This window comes from Phocoena phocoena, chromosome 12 (genome assembly GCF_963924675.1).
Source record: "Phocoena phocoena chromosome 12, mPhoPho1.1, whole genome shotgun sequence".
Lineage (NCBI taxonomy): Eukaryota > Metazoa > Chordata > Mammalia > Artiodactyla > Phocoenidae > Phocoena > Phocoena phocoena.
Genome location: NC_089230.1, coordinates 52564646 through 52585362, shown reverse-complemented (window position 1 = coordinate 52585362; position 20717 = coordinate 52564646). Strand labels below are relative to the sequence as shown.

Here is a 20717-nt window from a genome sequence, read left to right as displayed (position 1 = left end):
AGCAGATATCACCAAAGTATCCTCGGGGCTTGGCTGGTACTCATAATGGAGAAATGCTATCTTCCTTCCAGCTCTGCAAGGTGACATCCATGTCCTGGTCTCCACTTTCCGTCAGAAACTGCCTGTCCTGCTTCCTACTCAGATACTGTGTTGTAGGGAAAAGAGTATTAAACTGGATACTAAAGTATTAAATATCCAGTGATAATATCCAGTATTAAACTGGATACTAAAGGTATCCCCCGCATGGCTTCTCTACTTGGACAACAGGAAAATCATCTTGTTCCCGGGGCCAGAGTGTACGTTTAAAATGTCTGAGTTTTCTCCTAACTCCCGCGTTCAGTGATTGTTTATGCCACTTGCATGTAATATGGAAGGTGTGTTAACAGATGATAACACACTGCACTCAAATTAATTATTATTATTTGCAGTTTCCCCGGTGTATTTCATGAGGGCTTAGTCACAGTTAGATCTGACCTGTTTTCCTTCTGAGTGATTCCTGTCTCGTTTTTTCTTAGTTTGCTGCATTACCATTTCACGTGTTATTTAGGAGTTGGTGAATCAAAAATTATTTGAGGCAAAAGCAACTATCGGGCTTCCCTGGTGGCGCAGTGGTTGAGAGTCTGCCTGTCGATGCAGGGGACACGGGTTCATGCCCCAGTCCGGGAAGATCCCACATGCCGCGGAGCAGCTGTGCCCGTGAGCCATGGCCGCTGAGCCTGCGCGTCCGGAGCCTGTGCCCCCGCAACGGGAGAGGCCACAGCTGTGAGAGACCCCCGTACCGCAAAAAAAAAAGCAGCTATCATTTTTGCTACTATTTGAGCAGATCATTCATGGAAAATGATCTGCTCTATTACATCTTCCAAATTATGTGGAAGTAAACATGCGGGGGAGTTGACAATTAAAAAGTTATATTCCAAACTAATTTTCTTGGTACATTTAATCTTCTTAATTTCTTAAGACTATTAAACAAAGCAGATAATATAGATATTTCCCACATTGTCTGGACTTTTCCCTACTTCTTTATTCCTTAAGACCTTCTCTTACTGTCATTCCTCGCTTGGGGGTTAGCAAATCAGGGCATGCCTACCTATTCCTTTTCTATCACACTGGCTAGCCTTCTTTATGTTTTCCTGAACTCAACTACTAAAGACTCTCCAGCTCCAGGCTCTCCCACTTTCCTCCACAACGGAGTCACCTTCAGCTTCCTAATGCACTGTTGGTACTACGCCCTGTGAGGGGAGGGACGAGGCCTGTCCTCTCCCCCGCTGTATCCCTTTCACTCACTGGGTGTTTGTTCAGTGAAAAATGTACCACTTTGATGAAATCTCTTTTTATCTCCAGAGCCCCTAATGGCTTTACATTATATACAAGCTAAATTTCATGCACCTTTATCCTGCATTCTTGTCAAAGCCTTTTAGGAAATGGTCCCAACATTTCTCACATAACTCACATTAGTGGGAATTCTCTCCCAGGTTTACCTTCCTTCCTGTCTTGGTGCAGAGCTGGGGTACCCCCTTCTTTAAGTACCTGCTTTCTAGGATTTTCTTCCTTCCCCAGACAGGAAGGGACAGCCCCTCAGGTAACATCTGAGTGTAGGAGGGAGAGTGGGGTTGTTTGGTGGTGCCCCAGTCTTCATCCCTGATTCTCCAGGGCTTTACCAGATGCTTTGCTTCAAATAGATTTGTGATTACTGGCAATCTCTTTCCCCTCTTGCGTGCCCTGTCTTCTGCTCCCACCAGCCCCTCCCACCTGGAATCTCCTCCCTTTCAACTCTGCCTTTCACCAAGTTCCCATCCGTGGCCAGACACCATCTTTCCCTCCTGAAGACCCCAGAGACTGAGCATAATTCCCACATGGCAGGGATCAGATTCTGCCAAGTGTTCGTATCTTTCCCTTGGGTCAGCTACCTTCTCCTGCCTTATCACTATCTTAGTCATTATTGTCTCCCCTAGAACACTTGACTGGGGCCTATTATGCCCTTGGTTTTGCTTCTCAGCATGAAGTAAATTCACTTTGACAAAAGATATTTGAAGCAAGGACAGTGAACAAATTCCGAATGCATGAACTATACTAGAGTTATATATGTGACAATCAGGTAGTTTTTTTAAATTAATTTTTATTGGATTATAGTTGCTTTACAAGCTTTGCGCAGTGGCAGTATCGTAGCCAATGAGGTTTATCCGAGGCGCGATTATTGCTAATTGGATTATAGTTGCTTTACAATGTTGTGTTAGTTTCTGCTGTAGACAATCAGGTTTTAAACTGTGACTCCTGTGCTCCAAAGTAGATTCATTCCAGTTCCAATTTATATTGTAGCAAATATTAACGTGGATTTTAAGGATTACTTTCTCTTTCTTCTCGTCCAGAGAGCTGGATCACACTGAGATGAAGAAAAAATTGAGAAAGGCTCTACATTTACTCGGATGAGTAATTAGCACTCCTTAGGTAAATCATTCCCCCAGGGTTATATTTTGTTTTGATTTTCCTCTGAACTCTGCTCACTTCAAAAATTCACACAAGGCTTCCCTGATGGCTCAGTGGTTGAGAGTCTGCCTGCCGATGCAGGGGATATGGGTTCGTGCCCCGGTCTGGGAAGATCCCACATGCCGCAGAGCGGCCGGGCCCGTGGGCCATGGCCTCTGAGCCTGCGCGTCTGGAGCCTGTTCTCCGCAACGGGAGAGGCCACAACAGTGAGAGGCCCGTGTACCGCAAAAAAAAAAAAAAAAAAAAAAAAAAATCACACATATTCAGAGCTGCAGTAAATGGAGGGAGAGAGTACAGAAGATATATCCATATAGGTACATACAGAGGAAAGAAAAAGCTATATCTAGGTGGAGAACAAAAATGAATCAGTAAATCAGGGGTACACGTAGGAGAGAAAGCATTGAAATTAAAGAAGGGGCTAAGAGAAGGGGGCAGAGGCCAGGGGAAATTGCTGAGCCTCTGCCGTGAGGGGGTGTGGTATCCTACCGCCCCTGATTATCTGAGTCACCACTATGGCAGGTCAGAGTCAGCCGAAGTCCAGTAGGCCACTCAGAAAGCTATGGGGTGCCCAAATGTGCCCAGTCCCCCCCTCTGGAGTATGGTGAGGTTGGTTTAGGCCCTCTGCAAGCTAATTTAGCTCAAGCCTCAAGGCTTGAATACCCAAGACTCTGGCGGGACATTCCTAAAGGTGTTTCCAACCCTTTATTTTTTCTCCTTCAGGAGCAGACCCCTTTTTCAGAGAAACGTTTGCTCAGAATCTCAATAAATAAATAATATGTAAGTGATAGCTTACTAATATGAATAAAATGCATAATACTATAAATTTATATATTTAAAACATTCATTTATTATGAGATGAATCAGTTCAACTCTCGTTGAATCCCAAATATGAAATCTGTGGTTATGTAGTATAGTTACAGCCTTCCATCTGCCTGGGCATCCAATTAATTTCTATATGTTGTTTTGTGTTCACTTTATCAGATCAATCCATTTCGTGACAGTATTGCCTAATTCGGTTCAATTCATCTTAAGACTGATTAATCGTGTTACATCTGTCATCAAGTTCTCTTTTTAGATTTTCCTTTCTTTGATCTCTACTTTGAGAATCAAAAAAACACACACAATTGTACAAGTACCGACACCAGAGCTGTGTACAGCATGCAGCTGTGGACCTCTCAACACCACGTGCCCTGTTATCACACGGGTCACATTTAAAAAAAAAAAAATTTATAAAACAGTTTTAAATAAAATGCTTTAGATTTTAAAAAAATATTTATTTATTTATTATATATTTATTTATTTTGGCTGCGGCAGGTCTTACTTGCGGTACTTGGGATGTTCGTGGCGACACGAGAACTCTTAGTTGCGGTATGCATGTGGGACCTAGTGGAGTCTTACCCACTGGACCACCAGGGAAGTCCCTCACACAGGTCACTTTTAGCAGAGAATTGGCCTGGGATCTCAAACCATTTCTGGGATCTCACTGAGCTCAACCTGTAGGGACTGGAGGTCCATTCAGATAGCTTTACATGCACGAACTTGCTCAGGGCTAAGATTTTTTAAAGACTCATGCCAGACAAGTGGCCTTCTAATCAATAATGCACATCTGAGGATTTCAGCTGTAGCCACAGAACAACAGCAGGAGCAGCCTGCAGAGCCCAGTTTGCAAACTGTCGCTCTGGTACACCTGGCACCGTTATTATCCAGATAGTACACCTTTTTTTTTTTTTTTTTTTTTTTGCGGTACGCGGGCCTCTCACTGCAGTGGCCTCACCTGTTGCGGAGCACAGGCTCCGGACGTGCAGGCTCAGCGCCCATGGCTCACGGGCCCAGCCGCTCCGCGGCATGTGGGATCTTCCCGGACCGCGGCACGAACCCGTGTCCCATGCATCGGCACGTGGACTCTCAACCACTGCGCCACCAGGGAAGCCCGATAGTACAACTTTTCAGGGTTATTGTCCTCTCTCATTTTGTCTTTTTGTCTTGGAGTAGTTCTCTTTTGTTTGTTTGTTTTGTTTAGCTTTTTTACTTTAAAGAGTTGCATCGCATTGTTACAGATATTACGCAATACACAAAAGGCTGAAATTTGTCACTTTTTGTTATAGAAAATCCTAGATGTAAGACTCTATGAAGAACCTCCAGCACCCGATTTTGGTCTGGCCTGTGGAAAGGGAAGTTGGCATGACACTGGGATATCCTGATGTTGACAAGTTTTCTTAAACCTAAAAATGCACTTTGGGGGTGTGTGTGTGTGACCTGAATTCTCCAGCCAGTTTCTAGACTAGCATATGGAGAACATTAGGGCTTGTTTGGGTCTTGCCTTCCTGAGATAGAAGTAGGACAGGGTGCGAGTGGAGGAAGGCTTGGACGTGTGAGGAGCGTGCACTCAGTGCCATTCTCCCCGATCAGCTGTGCCCAAGGACACAAGTCAAGAGCCTCCTCATTCTGCCCTTAGTTTACACCCTATCCTGGAAAACAGAGTATGTGGTAGAAGGAGGACAAGCCTCAAAGTCAGAAGTCCTCATTACTTGAAATTTCTAATGTGCATGGACAGTGGCATCTCCAAAGGGACAGGGACTTGGAAGTGGCCCTCGCTCACCTCAACATACAACGTAAGTGAAAACAGTGTGCTTGGTGGCTACAGCCCCCAACTCTCAATCAGCCTGCTGTCAAGCTCCCACCACCTCCACCCCCAAAGAAAGAGCCCATGGTTATGCTTGCTTTGCAGCTTGCAAGGCTCCCCACTGCCAGCCTATGCCTCCAGATGTATCCAGGTGAATCGTTTTCTAGAGCAACTTCAGAAAATTCAGTAGCTCTGAAAAGTTGAACCTGAGTGATATGTTCTAAGGAAAAGATTACTTGCCCCTTTGTATGTTTGGAAATACTGATTTTAAGTTTTAGAGTTTGTTTTCTACTTTTTTTGTTTTTTAGTTGGTTAGATGGCTGAATAAATATGGAGTTAGATGTATAAGACCTGCCATGTCCTTTTTTTCTCTTTACGTCCTACTCTCAATATTTGCAAGTATATGTCCAGCATCCTTCCAAATCCTTCAAAAATAGAAATAATTTTATAGCCACCCACCCAAACTGAGCTTATCTTCACCATGCATGTAAACTGCCTTCTGACCTTTCCTTGAAGCTCCACCTTTCATTCAAGGATCATCTTCACAGCGAACCAACTCTCTTCATCTTCGTTAGTGCTGCCAGGAGTTTCAGGAAACCCCACGTGGTCCAATAGGGCTACAGAGGCTGAAGCGGCTGCAGGGCTTGCTCGATGCATGGTTCTTGAAACACACCCTCCATTAAGCTAACAGACCACAGCTTGGAACTTAGTGGGTGTTACATAAAGTTCTGTTGAAATGAATGACCCAGATTCCCACCTCAGAAGAATAACTTGTCAGAGACCTTCATGTTGCTCAGGAATGTCAGAACCACTCTGAATGGTTCAAACAGCAATATTAGATCTGCTCATTTACCATGATCTGACCCTCCACTCATTTCCCATCTCATTTAGGATAGAATCCATGGTCTGTGATGGGTTGGCAAATGTTTTCTGGGAAGGGCCAAATAGTAAATATTTTAGGCTTTGTACGTGTGTTGATCTGCTCAGGCTGCCATAACAAATTACCACAGATTGGGTGGCTTAAGCAACAGAAATTTATTTCCTCACGGTTCTGGAAACTGGAAGCCTGTGATCAGGGTGCCATCATGGTCGGGTTCTGGTGAGTACCCTCTTTCTTGATTATAGCTGGCTGCCTCTCCCTGTGTCCTCACATAGAGGCGGTGCTAGCGGGGTGAGGGTTGGGAGAGGAAGAGCAAGCTCTCTCGTCTCTTTTTATAGGGGCACCAATCCCATCAGGAGGGCCCCACCCTCATGAACTCATCTAAACCTAATTATGTCCCAAATACCCCATCTCCAAATACCACTACATTGGGGGTTCCAGCTTCAACATATGAATTTGTTGGGGACAAAATTCAGTCCATAGCGGTGGGCTACATGGTCTCTGTCTTCTCAACTTCTCAACTTCTGCCATTGAAGCACAAAAGCAACCAGAAAAAAATAAGTATGCTGAAATTTTAATTCTTTGAATTTTCATATGAAAACTTGTCATGAATTATTATACTTATTTTGATTTTTTTTCCATTGTTAGCTCATGGGCCACACAAAAACAAGCAACAGACCAGACTCGGCCTCTGGGGCATAGTTTACCAACTGCTGACCTATGAGGCCATACTTGTCTGACTTCTTCTTGCTTCTTTGACCTTCTCTCACTGCTGCCTTCTCCTCACCCCAGTGTAGCCTCCATGTTCTCTACCGTTCCTTCCCAGGCTCTTTCCTGTGTCCCTAATTTCCCAGGGACTTGCCCTCTGCCTTTATTGGGTTTGGTCACCTCCTCACAGGGGCCTTTCCTGATGGTCATGTCTAAGAGAACTTCCTCCTTCCTCCTTTGCCGTCCTGTTATCTTGCTTCATTTTGTTATTTCATAGCTCTTGTCACTGCCTAAATGTATGTATCTATTAGTTTACTTGTTTTTTAAATTTTTCTTATTTTATACTGGAGTATAGTTGATTAACAATGATGTGTTTATCACAGGGGTACAGCAAAGTGATTCAGTTATATCCATACAAGTACCCATTCTTTTTTTTTCACTCTTTTTCAAATTCTGTTTACTTCTTTGCTGTCTGCCTCTCCAGCCAGAATGCTAACACCATGAAGGCAAGGAATTTGCCTGCCTTGTTCACTGTTGTATCTGGAACCATTTCTGGTACATAAAAGATGCTCAAAAAAATACTTGAATAAAAAATTTTAAATAAATGAATGATGAATGAATGCAAATGCTGAAGTACTTAAGAATTTTTTAAAGTTTGAGACCAAATTCTTTTAATATATATGTTATCTACCTTTAGTATGTAATAGCTACTACCATTGTCACTTCTAAAGTTCAGATTTATCCTGAAAAGATAGAAAGTGGGTTTTTGGGGGTTTTTTTGTTTTTTTATAGAAACTTAAAAGGCAGCAGTTGGTTTTCTGGTGACAGGTGCCTTTCTCTGTCTTTTAAAAATAGCCAAAGTTGTAAATTACTGTGATCAAAATAGTTTGGGAAAATGATGGTCTGGATTTTGCTTTTTTTGTCTGTCTTTTTGTGAGATGAGGTTGAGGGGAAAGGAAGGAGGCCCAGGGACAGAATAGGTTCATAGAGTTCAAGGCACAGTCCCCTGGGTCGCCCAGTGAACTTCCTTAAATTGAAAAGAACAGGGTCTTGCCCTTGCAGTCTGAGCAGTGATCATCCAGAGGCTACCCCCACCCTGGACCCCAAGTGTTCCCTTTTCTGGGATGGATAACTCAAAGGTGGGGAGGTTTCATTTCTTCCTTTCTTTTACAAGGTGGTAATCTCTTAGCTGCCTATGGAAATAAGGCTGCTTTGAAAAAGGAGCTTTACACCTTGTAAAGTTTTCCCCCAGGGCAGGTCAGCCATCCTTAACGCTTCTTGAAGTTAAAATTTCTTTTCTCTCTTTTTTTGTTTTTTTAACTTTGTTAATGAAGTAGAAAGCGAATTCGCTGCACTTGTTAAAAAGTGTTACTTGGGTAAAAAAAAATTATGTCTGTGTCTTTTTCCCGTACCAATGTGTAAAATCATCAGTTTTAAGGTACATTAAAACATTTCAAACTTCTCAAGATTTAAAAGAAAAGCAAAGCGCTAAACAATGAATATAATGTGCTACCTTTTGTGTAAGAAAGAGTGGAGAAATGAGATATCTATTTGCGTTAGCTTCTGTTTGCTAAAGAAGAATAAAGAAGAAAGGGTAACGATGGTCTCTGATGGACAGCTGGGACTGTGAGGGCCAGTAGGAGGGCAAGGCTGGAGACAGGACCAAGGGTGAGACTCACCCTGTATATCTTTTTATATCATTCTGACTTTGAATCATGTAATATATTCTCTATCCAAAAATGTAAAATAAGAATAAAAATTTTCCAAATTCTTAACTCCCATCTTATTTTGATCTTTGGCACTTACCCTTCTAAACTTTTCTTTCTTTCTTTCTTTCTTTACTTTTTTTTTCTTTTTTTTAGAGGGAAGTGCAATTTTTCAAAAAACCGTGGTTGAATACATACGACATAAAATTTACCATTTTAAACAGTGCAATTCAAAGGCGTTAAGTACTTTCACAATGTTGGGCAACCACCACCAATACCCCCATTTTCAGAACGTTTTCATCATCTTAAACCATAGCTCTATATGCACTAAACAATAAGTCTCCCATTGCAGCTCCTTGTAACTCCTATTCTACTTTCTGTCTCTGTGAGTTTGGCTATTCTAGGTACCTCAGGTAAGTGGAATCATATGATATTCGTCCATCTGTGTCTAGCTTATTTCACTTAGCATAACGTCTTCAAGGTTCATGCATGTTGTAGCATGTATAGAATTTCATTACTTTTTATGGCTGAATAATATTCCACTGCATGTATATACCACATTTTGTTAATCCATTCATCTGCTGATGGACATGTGTGTTATTTCCACCTTTTAGCTATTATGAGTAACACTGCTTTCTTTATATCCTATATACTTATGGCATGTAATTATCTGCATTTTGTCTTTCGCCCCTTCTAGACTGGGAACTTTGAGAGTGAGGGCCATGTCTTATGTATCTTATTCATCTCTCTGAATCCCCAGAGCTGGTAGAGTAATAAGCAGGTGTTTACTTGGCACTTGTCTGTCTGTCGAATGACTAAGTGGTAGGTTGCAAATGAGTTTTGAGTTTACTTCATAAAGGACAATAGAGAAGTCAAAGGTGTTTGTTCAGCTCTGTCAGTTTTGAAGGAATGATCTTGTTTATTTGGTATTAGTTTTGAGTTAAAATACACTTAGGTGATAGGAAATAGCTGCAGAAATGCAGCCATTTTCCAAACACAACATGGCAGCCAGACGGCAGTATTAATGAACGCAAGCTAATAGAAAACACTCCTGCTCTGTGTGTGTCTGAGTGTGGGTATGTGACTTCACTGTGAACTGGCCATAGAGGCTGACCTGTGCACTGCCACCCTACCCCTGCCGGAGGGCACCATGTTAAGAATAAAGCAACTAAGTTTAGAAACAGGCAAAAGGGAAGCAGCAATGGGGTTTGGGGTAAGTTCACGCAGTTGCTTGGCCATTCTGACCCTGGGCAGATGTCCCCTCATCTCTTAATGATGGATGATGCACCAGCTTTGACGACTGAACAGCCCTGGTTCCAAGACCAGCTGCCAGCATTTTTAACTTTTTGCAAAAGGACCCTGAAGGGAGGTTGATTTAGTGGCAGCCCCTCATGGTTGACTCTGTCAGTCATGGTGAAGATGTGGGAGCAGGGAAAGATGAAAGGCCAGGCCCACTTTTGGAACGAGAAATAAAGCCTGTCGTGGGCTGAGAAAAGGGGGTGGGGTAGAGGTGGGAGAGTTCCCTGTTGTTTTGAATGTGTGCCTCTGGTTTCTGGAGAAATAATACTGAATATGGTGGAACTGGAGAGCTGTAAAGAACCATACTGGTAATCTAGTCCAGCTTGTTGGATCTATTGGGATGGAAATTAACAGATGAAGCTGTTTAAGAGGTCTCGCATGTGGCTACATTACTCTGAGGACAAGTTGGGAAAATATCAAGACATTTTCATCCTAACTGCTCAGCCTTTGTGACACAACTTGATTTTCCAATGATGGCTATTCCCCCAGCAGAACACCATTTTTTTTTTTTTTTTTTTTTTAACACAAAGCTGGAATGAATAGACGTTTGATCCCAGGAAAATAAGTTTGCTAGTAATGGACTGTATAGTTATTAAAATAGTGCTGTTCATGAAAGGATGCTCAACATCACGAATTGTTAGAGAAATGCAAATCAAACCCACAATGAGGTGTCACCTCGCACCAGTCAGAATGGCCATTATCAAAAAATCTACAAACAATAAATGCTGAAGGGAGTGTGGAGAAAAGGGAACCCTCTTGCACTGTCGGTGGGAATGTAAATTGATACAGCCACTACGGAGAACAGTATGAGGTTCCTTAAAAAACTAAAAATAGAACTACCATACGACCCAGCAATCCCACTCCTGGGCATATACCCTGAGAAAACCATAATTCAAAAAGAGTCATGTACCACAATGTTCACTGCAGCACTCTTTACAATAGCCAGGACATGGAAGCAACCTAAGTGCCCATCATTGAGTGAATGGATAAAGAAGATGTGGCACATATATACAATGGGATATTGCTCAGCCATAAAAAGAAACGAAATTGAGTTATTTGAAGTGAGGTGAATGGACCTAGAGTCTGTCATACAGAGTGAAGTAAGTCAGAAAGAGAAAAACAAACACCGTATGCTAACACATATATATGGAATCAAAAAAAAAAAAAAAAAAAAAAAGGTTCTGAAGAACCTAGGGCCAGGACAGGAATAAAGACGCAGACATAGAGAATGGACTTGAGGACATGGGGAGGGGGAAGGGTAAGCTGGGACAAAGTGAGAGAGTGGCAATGACATATATACACTACCCAATGTAAAATTGATAGCTAGTGGGAAGCAGCCACATAGCACAGGGAGATCAGCTCCGTGCTTTGTGACTACCTAGAGGGGTGGGATAGGGAGGGTGGGAGGGAGACGCAAGAGGGAGGAGATAAGGGGATATATGTATATGTATAGCTCATTCATTTTGTTATACAGCAGAAACTAACACATCATTGTAAAGCAATTATACTCCAATAAAGATGTTAAAAAAAAACAACCATATTCTCTAGATCAGTGTTCCTTAATTTAGGCCCAGCCCCAGTTGTGGGAGGCTGTTCTGTGTATTGCAGGATTTTTAGCAGCATCTCTGGTCTTTACTCACTAGATGCCAGTAGCGCATGCTCCCCCTGCCACACCCCAACTGTGACAAGCAAAATATCTCCAGACATTGCTAAATGTCCCCTGGGGAGGTGGGGGGAGAATCACCCTGGGTTGAGAACCACAGCTCTAAATTATAATTTTATCGAGATTTTATTTTATTACTTTGTGTCATTTTTGTTACCCTTTGTTATGATATAGTCAAGTTTCATGTAGTTTTCCCCTAAGAAGTTATTCTTTCTCTTGGGTGCAAAAATAAGTTTTAATCCCTACTGATAGTTTGTCTAATAGCTCAGCTTCCCATATTTACTTAAGCTGGTTTGATTATAGGTAGATTATGCCAACTCAGCTCTTTGGACAGATGTTTAAGCTGTTAAGAACAAAACAATAAATTCTATACGGATGGTGAAAAAATAAATAAATAAAATAGTGTTAATGTAATGCTTTATAGTGGTTTTTTTTTTTTTTTTTTTTTTTTTTTTTTGCTGTACGCGGGCCTCTCACCGCTGTGGCCTCTCCCGTTGCAGAGCACAGGCTCAGGGCTTCCCTGGTGGCGCAGTGGTTGAGAGTCTGCCTGCCGATGCGGGGGATACGGGTTCGTGTCCCGGTCCGGGAGGATCCCACGTGCCGCGGAGCGGCTGGGCCAGTGAGCCATGGCCGCTGAGCCTGCGCGTCCAGAGCCTGTGCCCCGCAAAGGGAGAGGCCACAACGGTGAGAGGCCCGCGTACAGAAAAAAAAAAAAAAAAAAAGAAATGACTTAGACGTACAGAAAAACTGATAAGATAGTACAGGGACTTTCTTCTGTTATTAACATCCTACATTAGTATGGATCATTTGCAGAATTAATGAACCAGTATTGATTGATACGTTCTATTAACTAAAGTCCATACTTTTTTCAGGTTTCCTTAGTTTTTACCCAATGTCCCTTTTCTATTCCAGGATACCATCCAGGATACCATATTATTGTCATGTCTTCCTTAGGCTTCTCTGGTCTGTGACAGTTCCTCAGACTTTCCTTGTTTTTCATGACCTTGACAGTTTTGAGGAGTTCTTGGTCAGGTATTTTGTAGCATGTCCCTCAGCTGGGATTTATCTAATTTCTTTTTTCATGATTAGACTAGGGGTTATACTCTAATATAACTATATAAGACTTCCTTCCTTGGCACAGAAGACCACAGAGATAAAGTATCATGTCATCATATCACATCAAGGGTACATATTATCAACATAACTTACCACCATTGATGTTAACCTTGACCACCTAGCTGAGGTCGTGTTTGGCAGGTTTCTCCACAGTACTTTGTCCCCCCATCTTCTAATACTGTACTCTTTGGAAGGAAGTCGTATGCATAGCCAACATTTGAGGAGTAGGGAGTTATGTTCCATTTCCTCAAGGGCAGCGTATCTACATAAATTATTTGGTGTACAGGGTTTTCATATTCTAAGAAAAGCTTAATCTTGTATATATTACTTACTCATGTAAATTTACCCAGGTGGCACCTCAAAATAATATGAATAACTGAAACATAGGTAAATCACAAATATTGAGTTAGTCTATAGCTTTTGATTATTTCTTCCCCCTACAATTTTTTTTTTTTTAATTAGAACTGAAAACTTGATAAACTTGCATTTTTGTCCATCTGTGGCAGGAGTGAGCGGGCTAAGAAATGGAATGGAATGGTTGGAGAAATGGATGTGAATATTCCACATACTGGTTATTCAGCTCCTAAGAAATAAATGATTCCTTGTGTCCATTACTGATTAATTTCTTTATTCTCTCTCTCTCCTTAATTTTTGAAATTTTACTTAATCTTGAGAGAGAGAAAACCAGCATTTACTTAGTACTTCTTGTATGCCTGGTGGTTTACATTTATATTATCTGACAGGAATAGAAGAGAGCTGATCGGGTGGTCAGGGTTGGTAGGAGTCTATTTTTCCTGTTTCACAAATGAGGAAAGTGATGCTTGGAGTGATTAAGCCATTTGCTCAAAGTTTACACGGACTAATCCAGTTCCAGTCCAGGTCTGCAAAACCCTTAAGTGCTCTTTGTACTTTACTCTGCGCTCGCATCCCCAATGGTGAATTTTTTTGGGTTTTTTGGTGTGTTTGTTTTTATGGCCGCAAGGCTTGTGGGATCTTAGTTCCCCAACCAGGGATCGAACCTGGGCCCTCATCAGTAAAAGCGTGGAGTCCTAACCACTGGCCCGCCAGGGAAGTCCCCTTCGTGATGAATTTGATAGAGGGGAAGGGAGGGTTTGCCGTGATAGAGAGAACATTCTAAAACCATGTCCTTCGCATTCCACACAAGATCATTTTTCTATGACTTGTATAACTTATAAATCGCTTGTTGGCCTTTTGCTATTTGGGTAAATCCCTTTACACCTAAATCTCAGTTTCCAAATGGGTAAAAAGAGAACTTTGAGTAGGTCATCTCAGAACGCCTTCCCAGCAATCACACTGCATCTTCTTCGGGGCCAGCCCTTGCCCATTCTTTTCTAGCTTCACATCCTCTGAGGATTTTAACTCTGTTGGAGTGGATTGTGGCTTTTATAAGAGGCTAATAGCGTTAATAAGTAGAGTAGAAATGTAGGCCATTCATAACAATAACTTGTTAAAGATAGTGTTGTTTGGTTTTCGATAATTGAAAGGAAACACAAGTGCGTGCACTAAATCACGTTGGCAAGAGTGTGTAATCTGAGGCCAAGTGTAAACTGAACAGACTTCAGGCTTACTGACATCAAATTCTTTGATTATGTTTTCTTTTTCTTTCGTTAAGTACTTCCAGTTTCCTACTGGTTTCCCTTCTCGACCTCCTCCCCTACTCCCCTTCCAATTTCAGCAAAAGATGCAGAGAATGGAGAAAAAGCCAACGAAGACTCTGTGTGTGAGTGTGTGTGTGTGTGTGTGTGTGTGTGTGTGTGTGTGTGTGTGTGTTCGGGGGTGGGGGTTGGGGAGTGGCAGTGCAGCAGACCTCTCCCTGCCACTCAAATTTGCCCAGTAACTTAGACTGCATCCTTGAGTGGAGAGAGCCAGACAGGGTTGGTTTTCTTCGAGTTTACAAACCTGAGGCTCTTGCTCCTTTACTTGGGGGAGAAAGGAAGCTTTCCTGAGCGCTATTACAGGAAAAGATAATGACGGTCATGCCATTAATTACAAAGCCAAAGAGACATTCCCATTTTCCTCCAAACTGAATGTTTATTTCTTCAAGCATGTGCCAGCACTCATGAGATTGTCACCAATGAGATTGATGATTTTGAGAAAGTCATTTTAAGTCTGCTGGTTCAGTTTCCTCATATCTAAAATGGGAGTTACAGAATCTGTCTTCCCACCCTAAAGACTGGTATAGGGATAAAATAAGACAAGAAAGAGCATAGGATGTTTAAGGTGCCACAGAAGCATGGTGGTATTTCTAGTGAACGAGCAAGCTTTTCTAGAAGAATTGGAAATATGAAATTCCATGTGAATCTACCTAGTAAGGCAATGTGTACCCTTAAGCAATACATAGAATTTTGAACATCACTCTACTATTTCTTAGAGATTCAAGGTCATCACCATGAATATTGGCTGTAGAATTTTCAAAGTCCCTGGAGTCAAATTTAGAATGGGGCTAGTTGTTCTGTAGCCTACTCGTTGATTATCTGAACAAAAAGAGGTCCTGAATTTTCTATCTACCTATTTGTTACTTGTGAAAACAAACAGGAATGTTTATTTAGGTACAATAAATATTGTAAAAAAATAAATATTAGCTTAATAAAAGCAGATATTCACACCTCCCTCTCAAAAGAGAATTGGTGGCTTCAAGCTGCTGTGATTTTTTTTTTTTTTCCGGTATGCAGGCCTCTCACTGTTGTGGCCTCTCCCGCTGCGGAGCACAGGCTCCGGACGCGCAGGCTCAGCGGCCATGGCTCACGGGCCCAGCCGTTCCGCGGCATGTGGGATCTTCCCGGACCGGGGCACAAACCCGTGTCCCCTGCATCGGCAGGTGGACTCTCAACCACTGCGCCACCAAGGAAGCCCGTTGCTGTGATTTTTTTTGAGTTCTTGTTTGTTCTGCTTTTCCATTTCTTTCTCACTGAAAGACTGTTGGCTGCCCCTCTTGTGTAATATATGCAGTTCCCTTCATCCTCTCTGATTGCTTTTTCTGATTTTCTGCTTTAGTGCTTGGAAATCTGGTAATTAATTCATTAGCAGTGTCTCTGATACCAAAGTAAATGACCAGCAGGGGGGAATGGCCATGATTTGTGGATGCAAACTTTGTTGCTTCTATTAGTTATTTGGTCTCTTATAGACCATGGACGTTACTCTATTCGTATTTTTTTCCTTTTCCTCTATCTACTATGGTGTATTTTCTATAGTGTTTGCATGACTCTGGCACTTTTAAGACTACTTTAGTGTGTAACAGTGGTTTAGATTTTAGTGACTTAACGTAAGTTCTGATCATGCCCTCCGCTCCCCTAAGAAGCATTCCTTAAGTAGGCAAGGGAGGTCGTTACTTTTTTTTCATTTGACAGGAACTTTGCTTAATTCCTTGTCTTGTCATCTCTGTTGAGTAAGCTGGGTTCTTAGCTTTCCTTAGGGTAGGAACTACACTAATCGCCTGGAAAAGCCTGTCCTTTAGGACAAGTTGGATACTCTTTGCATAACTGTCCCCGTTTTTTACAAACAAGGAAACACTGGGGCTGTTTTCAGTAGCACAGGCCACATGGCTTGTGGCAGGGCCAGGACTGGTGCTGATGGAATCTGCTGGTGTCTGACTCCAAGTTGTTTTTCTACCACATCTCAACTGTGACCTGAAGCCTTACTTCTCTGATAAAAGATCCAGAAAAACCAAGCCAAGTGCCTCCATGTCCATTTAAGCTCTTGAAGCCTGTTTGATTCCTTTTGTGCCTATCAGGCCATCTCTCCCTGTGGAGCATGGCCTTGTGGCTTGTCTCCACAAACCCCCCAAATTAAATGCATAGCCTATGGCTATGACCATAGCTTTCTTAAAAGTTTCAAGGACATTTGGCCTTTAAAAAAAAATGGTATGTTGGGCTTCCTTGGTGGCGCAGTGATTGAGAGTCCGCCTGCTGATGCAGCGGGCACGGGTTCGTGCCCCGGTCCGGGAAGATCCCACATGCCGCGGAGCGGCTAGGCCCGTGAGCCATGTCCGCTGAGCCTACGCGTCCGGAGCCTGTGCTCCGCAACGGGAGGGGCCACAGCAGTGAGAGGTCCGCGTACCGCAAAAAAACCCATAAAATGGTATGTCCTAACGCAGTATCGTTTGTACATTACAGATGACATTTCCTCCCACCTAATTAGTACTATGTCCCATTCAGAGGATTAAAATACCTCAGACACCTCCTCGTTTCATTTACATGCTGATAGCAGATTGCAGTTAAAAATTTTAATTTGTCTTGGATTGCTCTTCTGTGAAAGGAAATGACTTTCTCATGAGACAAACAGGTGACATTTGAAAATGGCATTATGCTGTAAATGCAAACTATTATTTTCTGCGTTCTTAATCATCTGTCCAGTGGAAGAAGTCGCATTAGAAGGTGTGGAGCTTTTAAAATTTCACCGAATCTGAGTCTGTCTTTTTCTATCCAGTAGAGTACAAATGAAGGCAATTGGTTTTTCCATGGGGTAGGACAAGAGTTCACCTTGGTTTTTATACAAAGTGTACCAGACACTAGGTTTAGCTTATCCTTCCATGAGGTTATTTGCAGGTAGTGAAATCCCTTGCTTGTTAAAAAAAAAAAAAAAAAGGCGGAGAAATGGAAATGGTTTTGCCGGTAGGAAGATGACTGGATCTAGCCCTTGGGGGCGAATCCCAGTTTCCTGTCTGCTGCAGACTCTATTTATTATCTCTGCAAAGGTAGAGCATTTTTGACCTCTGCAAGAAAGAAAAGAATATGTAAAAGGCATGATTTTTAAATGTCATGCTGTATGTAGTTGAGATTTTTTTTCCAAACAAGAAAACCACCTCTGGGCTATCTGGTAAAGTTGAAATATGTTATCAATCAACTTCTTTCACATGTAAAAGGAGAAAAGAAGGGGCGGAGCAGTGGAAATGGAGACCTTATGTTAAGTTCGAAAAGCACTTGAGGCCTAAAATGTTAAAATGCAAAATTGTTATTGTGTAATTTAGGCTCTTCCACAGCTGTATTCCTTTGTGTTGTTGAATTCATTAACTTTCATGCCTTACGCTGGACATAATCCATAGTACAAAATCATCGAGAAGCACGAGAGGACTGAACTTGCCATAGACGGTCTATAACTTTCAGCTCACAGACACTCCTCAGGTTTAGTATGCTGGCAATCTTTTAGGCTTAAAAACATTTAATTAGTGTTTATTCCTCATAGTGATGCAAGTTGAAGATTGCACTTCTTTTTTTTTTTAATTGCTTTCCAGTTGAAAGGCAGGTTTAGAGTATTCAAATCGTGAATCTGCTTCCTAGAAGAAACGTTTTACTGTGAGATGAAGGCTGCTTAGTGTGTTCAGGCTGAACGGAGAAGAGAGATGTATGTAAAAGTAACTTTCATTTCTCTCCTAAGAAAATTAAAAAGAATGATCCGTATCCTCCCATATAAAGGTGTAACAGCATGGCATTATGATGCATTTTCTTTCTGTCAAACAGGGACTCTTTGGGAGTTAATAAGTTGCGTGTGGAGTTTTCTCACAAAGTCATTTGGCCTTATAACATGGTAATGTCTTTCTGGTGTTTAGTCATGGAGAGTAATAAGAACAATAAACATGACTAAAACTTCGTAATCTTATATACAGGGGACTCAGAAGTTTTGAAACAGACCTTATGCATTTCGTAAAGTTAAGTGAAACATTACGAAAGCATTCTTTCATTTTCTCTCATTTCTTTTTCCTTTATTTCCTCAACAATCTTCTCAAAAATTCTGTAACTCAGGAGAGGTCTATTAACTGAGACACCTAGGATGTTGTACGTTTCCTTGTGAGCTACATTAAGGAAATCAGACAACTTCTTTGAAAGAAGGTGGTTTTCTGTTTCATTTAACATAGTTTTCAATGCAGAGGGAATCCCATTTGTGTATTTTATTTAAAGAGCAGAAAACTGAACAATATGTTTTTCTCTGATGCTGTGGAGGGGAGGGAGGATTGTGAATTTCCTGCTCGTTAGTGACAGTAAGAGGAAAGTGTGCCGAGCAGTGCCTGGCTGACCAACAACAGATGGGTATCACCTAATAATTAGTTTCTTGCTTCTTACTAAGTTCAGCCCTTAGATCTGCAGGTCTTTATTTTTCCTTAGAGGGAGAGGTATTTGTGCATAGAAAGATGTCTATTTGTAGAAGGGGGTCTGTAGAGTAAGAATGAATGCTCATCAAAATAGTTCTGGATGAGAAGCAAACAGAAAACTCCCCATCTGTGGGAAAACATGGACCAGCAAAACCACAGACAGGAAACAGTGCTAAATCTAAACGAGTCACAGCAGTAAGTTTCAGCAAATGGGAAAGAGAACGTAAGATGTGCTGTTTTTACCAAAGACATGTGTCAGAGTTTGAGCATCACCTACCGCAACTTCCATTTTTTCTCTCCTCAGCCCCGCTCCTCCCACCCTGCTGAAATTCACATCCCCACCACCCACCTTATTTTTCCACAATATGTCCTATGTGATCTATTCAGATCTCATTAAACTGATTTACTGGGCCCGCTGGCTCTGCTCACCCTCAGTTTATTCCTACTTTGTTTAAAATTCGGGAAGTGCTGGGGGAGGGGCGGAACATTAATCGCTGCACTTGTGCAAACGGAGTGCCAGCTGATTTATGGCAAAGGTTATAAAGGAAAAGTATTAAGTGTGCTTCATTCCATTTGGCAAAGCCATCCTGCACAATGTCCACAGAAACCCCAAGAGCCCTGTTTTGTAGAAAGAAGGGGGGAAAAACTCCACCGAAGATGTGCTCTTCTTCTTTTGAGCATTAATTAAGACTGTAAATCACAGGCCACATGAAACAACTGTATACGACAGAACGTGGATGCTTGGGGAATTCTGCTGGGCTTGTGTGATCAGTCTGAATACCTACACCAAAGCCCTAATGGGAGGGCAGACTTCAAAGGGCAGTTTTGGTATGAAGGAGAGGTCTGCTCCAGCGTGGCAGGGAGAGAAAGAGTAGTAAAGCACCGGCTGCTGCACGGAAAATAGGTGGCGGGGGACCAGGAAGGAGGGGAAGAGAGAGAATGAGAGTGGAGCGGTTGATTGTTTTCTCTCTTAAGAGTGCCAGATAGGTATTAAACGATGTATTTTTCCTTTATCATAAAACAGTGGTTTTGATTGTATGGTAAAACAGCTAAATTCCAAATGAAAAAAAAAAACTTCTATTTGGGGGGAGAGGAAACTATTGTTTATATTCTTATTTTTTTTACCCATGTAAAATGTCCTTTGGCTGCTTTTTTGACCATTTCACCATCTCTTCGTGCCGGGTCTCAGGCAACTTGGACAAGTGGTAGTTAGCCTGTTACGCGAGATCCCCTGTGTGGGTTTGCAAATGTGAATTTACTTACTTGATTCTCTTTCCACAGTGCAGGATCCAGCCGTCAGCACCATAGAGCTGAGATAGTGTTATTTTCCTTGGAGAGCTCTTCTGCATTCCTCTTCTACCCCAGCATATATGCTGAAGACCTGCAATAAATATTTTTTTCTTTCATCCTTCTTTTAAGGCTGATTAAACGTATTCTTTGCATTCAGAGGTAATGTGGTGGCTCCTTTTCAGCATATGCTTTTTTCTCTTCTGGTGAGGCTGGATTTGTGTTGATTTTTTACCTCACATTGAGCTGGTCCAGTGCCTCCTGGTCCAACTGTGTGTATTTTTAGCACAGCAGTTCAAGAGGAAGGTTAAGACCAAGTTCATGGCTCTGGAACAGAACTTTAATGTTGGACCTTTGCTTCCTGAGTGTAGTACTCTAACCAACTGAGGTAATGCCACTGAGAATTAGACATGGCCCCTCATTGAAAATACTGTTTTCTCTGGGTCGTGATAGTGAGCAGTTGAAAGCAATTTGAATATCAAATCACAAGGGTTTGGTTAAATAAATCATTATGTTCATATAATGGGATACTAAAACAGTATAGAAACATAGGCATTTGTATAGAAATGTGTTCACATCATATTATTAAGTTAAAAAATACTGTAGTACGTATGTATGATCCTATGTTTGATTTTTTCTACCTTATTTAAGTATAATTGGAGTAAACCAAACTATACATATTTAAAGTATACAATCTGATGTGTTTTGACATCAGCAGACACCTGTGAAATCATCACCACGATCAACATAATAAACATTCAATCAGCTCCCCTCCAAAAAGTTTCCTTGTGCCTTTGTAATTGTATTAGTCCATTCTTCCTCCCACCCCTCTCCACAGGCAAACA

General features: G+C 41.8%; 1 pseudogene; it reads left to right on the top strand.

Annotated features, from left to right (window-relative positions):
* The first annotated feature begins 2140 nt into the window (after nucleotides 1-2140).
* LOC136132360 (U4 spliceosomal RNA) lies at nucleotides 2141-2258 on the top strand (annotated as a pseudogene).
* Nucleotides 2259-20717: the final 18459 nt, after the last annotated feature.